The sequence below is a fragment of the Nannospalax galili genome, unplaced genomic scaffold (assembly GCF_000622305.1).
Source record: "Nannospalax galili isolate Female #2095 unplaced genomic scaffold, S.galili_v1.0 scaffold586, whole genome shotgun sequence".
Lineage (NCBI taxonomy): Eukaryota > Metazoa > Chordata > Mammalia > Rodentia > Spalacidae > Nannospalax > Nannospalax galili.
Window position 1 is genome coordinate 5,521,708 of NW_008355363.1, and position 5,411 is coordinate 5,527,118.

Genomic DNA, 5,411 nt, shown 5'->3' on the forward strand with positions numbered 1-5,411 from the left:
TAGTTTACTTTCATATTCAATTATTAGTTGCATTGTGTTCTAAATGACTAATGGAAGACTGTAACCTATTGCAATTTTTGTTAAAAGCATCATAATCATAGATGATATCTGGTGATTATATTTTGTAAAACTCACTTTAAAGTAGACAACTATATACACTCCCTATGTAAACATTCAAATGCCTTCTTCATTTTTAAGATTAATAAGTGACTGATGTTCCATTTTTATAATGAAAACATTCCAGATGTCCCTCATATATTTTTGAGGAAACAAATTTTTTTCTGACAGTGATAGGTTTCTGCTTCATCTCTTTTTTCAATAGAAAATGTATTTAAATGTTTGAGGAAAAGCGGGGATATGGAGTGGTGGTGAAGGATGTCTGGTCAAATGTCTTCTGATTAATTAACTGTATTCTATATGACAGTGACAAATAGGGTGACATTCAGAGGATGAAAGTGCTGAATCAGCTTTCATAACCTGCTCAAGTTTTCTTTGTGAAGGTAGCCAATTGATCTTAGTGCCCAAGGTATCTTAGTGCCCAAGCTTCAAGAGGTGATGGAGAACTTAATGACCCTGTAAACCACCCACTCCCCCTCCCCAAGAACATACTTCAAAGACTGAGATGACTGATGAAGTTGACTACTACTTCATATTAATTTTGAACTTCTTATTTATAAGGTTTATAGGAGTTGCTACTGTGCTGTCTAAGGCTCCAGAACTATCTTCTTTCCACCTTCAAATCCTTGTTTTTTTTGTCTTATTCTTCCCACATAGTTATAAGTTAATAAATGTTGTCCAGAATCATATTTTCAGTGCATTTAAATAAGTATTTAGCTAACCATGCATAATTAAAATGTGACAGTGTATATTTATTTCAGAGAGACTATATCATTATGAAATGTCTGTTAAACAGTTTCTTGAATCTCAACTGAATAAAAGAGGAACAAGGAAAGTTATTTTCTGGCAGAATGATTTTATTATTTCCTAGTTAGAGAATATGATGGTTTCAAACAGTTAATGCTGGGTTACTTTAGATCAAAGGTCTAGACGTATTTATTAAAATAAATTAAATCATTAATAATACAGAGGAACACCTTAATGTTTTTTAAGGGCCTATAGAAATTAACTAAAGGAGACAAAACCTTTGTAAAATGTTAAGTGGAGGTTAACTCCAACAAAAAATAAAAATGTTCCTGCGCTCAAGCCTAAATACTAGTCTTCAAGCTAATACAATTATCGGTTTTACTGCAAATTTAACAGTTTGCAATGCCTAACAATATAGGCAAAATACTGGCACACTAAGAAGGGAGGAGAACAGAAAAGTGAATGAAAATAGGAATTCTTTTTAAAATTATATGCATTCTTTTTATTTCATGTGTATGAATGTATTGCCTGCATATGTGTAAGTGCACCCGTGATCTGCAGTACCTGCAGAGGTCAGATGAAGGCGTCAAAAACCCTTGGAACTGAAGTCACGGAAAGTTGTCAGCTGTCATGTGGGTGCTGGGAATTGAATCTAGGCCTTCTGGAAGACTAGTCAAGTGCTCTTAACCTCTGCTCCATCTTTCTAGCCCCCAAGCCTTACAAAAAGTAAAAATACAATATTAACAATAGGCTGACAAACGTGCATCGAGAACAACTAAACTTTCTTCAAAGGTATTTATTTGTTTTCAGTTGCATTTTGTACCAAAAATTTCTCCAGAATCTATTATTATTGCTTAAAATTTTTAAATTGACTTCTGGACTCTTGCTCTCCTCTGCCACCCCTGTCCCGCACAGCTGGCTTTACCATCCTCAGACCCTAGAGCACAGGGCTCCCTCCCATGCGCACTCCTCCTGGGGTCAACGAAGCAAGTTGCTCCCAGGCCAGGCTTGGCGCCCCTCACTTCACCACTGCCTGCCCTCCGCAGCCTTCCTCTGGTTCCACATCATCTTCACCCACTCCCGCAAGTAGAGGGGAGGGGGGCAGGAGCAAATTCCCCCAACTCCCTCAGGCCCACCCTCACTGGATCAGATAGGCTCTGACTGGACCTGAGGACAAGGGGAGGGGAGGGGAGGGAAGGGGAGGGACCTATCTGCTCTAATGGCCCAGCAGCAGAAGGCTCTGATGCTGAAGCTGAAACCCTGCAGGAGAAAGCGGTGAAGGGCTTCTGGATCACCCTGGTGTATGAGTTCAACCTCTACAACTGGAGGTGGCCATCTTCCAACCCCCCAACATCCTCTACGAAGGTGGCTACTTCAAAGCACATATTAAATTTCCTATTGACTACCCGTATTCAGCACTTACCTTCCAATTCTTGACAAAAATTTGGAACCCTAACATGAGAATGGAGATGTATGCATTTCAATTCTTCATCTGCCTGTAGATGACTCAGAGAGTGGAGAACTGCCCTCTGAAAGGTCTCAGAATGTGAGGATTATTCTGTTAAGTGTAATATCACTACATAATGAGCCCAACACCTTTTCTCCAGCCAATGTGGATACTTCAGTTATGTTTAGGAACTGGAAGGACAGTAAAGGGAAAAAAAAAATATACTGAAATGATTAGGAAACACGTTTCAGCCACTAAGACTGAAGCAGAAAAAGATGGAGTGAAGGTCCTCACAACCCTGGCAGAATACTGCATCAAAAGTAAAGTGGCTTCCAATGACACCAACTCAGATTTGCTTTATGACAACTTGCACAACAACACTGATGATGAAAATGAGGAGGAAGAAGATGCCAACCGTTATGATGATGATAATTCTGGCAATGAGGAGTCGTGACATGTTCCTTCAGTGCCACTGTACTGCCCTGCTATCTCAGGCCAAAGGAAGGGGTGTAAGTGGGAAACACAGCAGTGGCCCCTCAGCAAAACACTTATTCATAGGGTGGGGAAAACACACACAACTCCTGCTGATTCCCCTTATGGATCTCAATTTGCTCTTTTCATGGACCTTTACTGAAGAGAAAGTAGCTCTCCACAGAATGTCTGAATTTTTGCATTCTTTGCCCCATCATCAATGTATTGATTCTTTTTTAAAAACCACCACCACCACCTAACACCCGCCTCACTTTATCTCTGAAGAACAAATCAAATTTTGTGTTTTTGGAATCAATTGGGATTTAAAGCTTGACATAAATATTCACAGAAAAACACCTTTGTCTATTTTTAGATTCATGGAGAATTAATCTAAGATTTCTAATGTGTTTAAATCTGGGAACCCACTGGGAGTTCAAAAGTGCTGCTATTGGGTAGCAAAAGTAAATGGAAAAAAAATCAACAACAACAACAACAACAACATCAAAACAAAACCACCACCAACAACAACAATAAAAATGGTTTGCCAAGGTTTATCTGGTCCATTATATTAGTGTGTATGCTTCTTTTCAACCCCTGTGATGGTGAATCTTGTTTCTCTCCCTCCCTGAGGCTGGTATGCAGGAGGCATCAGGGACTTCTTCTGCCTCCATGAAGTCATCTGAATGTGGGGACCTCAGCAACTCTAAGTATAGAAATCAAATTTTGGGTTTTTTTTTTTTGAATCGATTGGGAGCTGCAGGAGGCATCAGGGACTTCTTCTGCCTCCATGAAGTCATCTGAATTGGGGGACCTCAGCAACTCTAAGTATAGAAATCAAATTTTGGGTTTTTTTTTTTGAATCGATTGGGAGCTAAAGCTTGAAATAAATATTCATAATTTACATAGAAAAAAATTAAAATTGAAATCTCAGTGCATACATATTATTGACATTTTGAATTTTGAATAGTTGAATATAGTCAAGATGAACAGCAAATCCTTTTGTTTTAAGCATTTACTGCTATACTGCACTAACAATGACAAATATAAAAAGATGATCACAAAGTCTGCATTTGGCAATCAGAACCACTATGTTCAAATCCTGGTTCTGATCCTTCCATATCAGGTGATAGTGGGAAAGAGTATTATGCTCACTTGTCCTTATTTTCTTCATTTTTAAATGGAAGCTATTAATACCACTTAGTAGAGGGTATTACTGGTAAGATTAAATAATAATGAAGATATTAAAGCACTTAGATAATTGCTGACACATAATAAGGGTTGCATATTTCTTGTGCCTTTTATTATGGAAATTAGGGAGCCACAACGTATCTTCACTGGAAGCTCACCTCTGTTTGGAAAATGAAGACTGGTATTCATAAAGCTGCATTAAATATTACAAACAAGAATTAACTGTTACATTGTTAATCAGACAGTATATTTTACAATAACTGAGAAGACAATGCAGAATGGAAGAAATTTTAGCAAGGTCTTACAGCAGTAGGATTTCAATTATATATGAATTACAGTTAAGGGAATTTTGATAAACATTTATTATATGCTATATATTTATGGGTTAATGCATGGACCTCTATTTTTCTCGTGCAGAACCAGAGCACAGACATGTAAAGGATCATGTAATAAGTGGGCTATGTAAGTTACATTTCTTGATGTTTTGACAAAATAGTAGATGAAAACAAATTCAAAAAGGAAGAATTTATTTTGGAACATATTTTAAATTACAATCCATCATGCCACGAAGGCATGGTTTAGGAATTTAAAAGTTGGCCATACTGCACCAAGAGTCCAAAATCAGAGAAAGGTGAATGACCTTGCTCAGATCCCTCCATGCACGGCCCTTTCCAGGCTCAGCTCCCTTTCTCCTTTTTAAAATGTTTTACTTATATGCATGTGTGTGTTGGGGGGAAGTGCCTATAGTGCCCAGATGAGGGCATCAGATCAGGTAGAGCTGCAGTCATAGGTAGTTGTGAATTGCCGGCCATGGATGCTTGAAATTCAACTCAGATTCCCTGTAAGAACAGTACACGCTCTTAACTGCTAAGTCATCTCTCAAGCCCATCACTTTCTCCATTTTATTCATTCCAGAACATACATAGAAATACCTACAGGTTTGTTCCATGGTGAGTCTGTATCTCATCAAACTGACAGCAATGTGAAACATCAAAACTCCATCTTTGTCCACATGACACCCCCAAACATCACTTTCAAACCATATCCTTCTACCCATTGTCCCTATATGCTTATGACTATCCCATTATGTATAATAATTCAGTCAAACTTCAAAAGTCCCTATAGACTTTAGCAGTTCACTGTTAAAAAGTTTAAGTGTTGAGGCACATGTCTTAGGTAATCTCTTGACTATGAGCCCATGTACAATCAAAATAAAGTTATATTCCTCTAAGATACAATGGCTGGAGTTACAAGAAGTTGTGAGCCACCCAGGGGTGTTGGGAACCTAACTCAGGTCCTCTGCCTGCAAGCAGTAAATGTTCTTAACCTCTGAGCCATGTCTCCTGCCCCTTTTCTGTAATTTTAAGCTCGCACTCTTGTCTGTAAATTAAGTCTCATATGCTTTTCCTTCCCAGACTACATTTATTTCATAAATTTCTGC

The 5,411-nt window shown here is 38.2% G+C and overlaps 1 pseudogene; it reads left to right on the top strand.

The window, feature by feature from the left end:
• Positions 1-2,083: 2,083 nt before the first annotated feature.
• Positions 2,084-2,765, top strand: LOC103749608 (annotated as a pseudogene).
• The last annotated feature ends 2,646 nt before the right edge of the window (positions 2,766-5,411 follow it).